Source organism: Theobroma umbraticum, unplaced genomic scaffold (assembly GCF_002168275.2).
Source record: "Theobroma umbraticum cultivar Fairchild unplaced genomic scaffold, ASM216827v3 scaffold_146.0, whole genome shotgun sequence".
NCBI classification, from domain to species: domain Eukaryota; kingdom Viridiplantae; phylum Streptophyta; class Magnoliopsida; order Malvales; family Malvaceae; genus Theobroma; species Theobroma umbraticum.
Genome location: NW_018397265.1, coordinates 4,208,298 through 4,208,531, shown reverse-complemented (window position 1 = coordinate 4,208,531; position 234 = coordinate 4,208,298).

The window sequence follows — 234 nt, the reverse complement described above, 5'->3', positions numbered from 1 at the left end:
ATGATTTTATTGAGATATTAAAACACATTTGTATGAAGAGTCATACGTAAGAGACATGTATTTTAATTGAATCTAAAAAAATTGTTCACAGCCATATAATAAAGTTGGTTACTTTATTGTGTTAAGGCTGTAGTATCTAGATTACTTCCAACGAAATGAATGTGATTCATTTCAAGGGAATGATAAGTCTTAGATCATCAAATTGGTTGACTTCGAGTAATGACAATATAACAT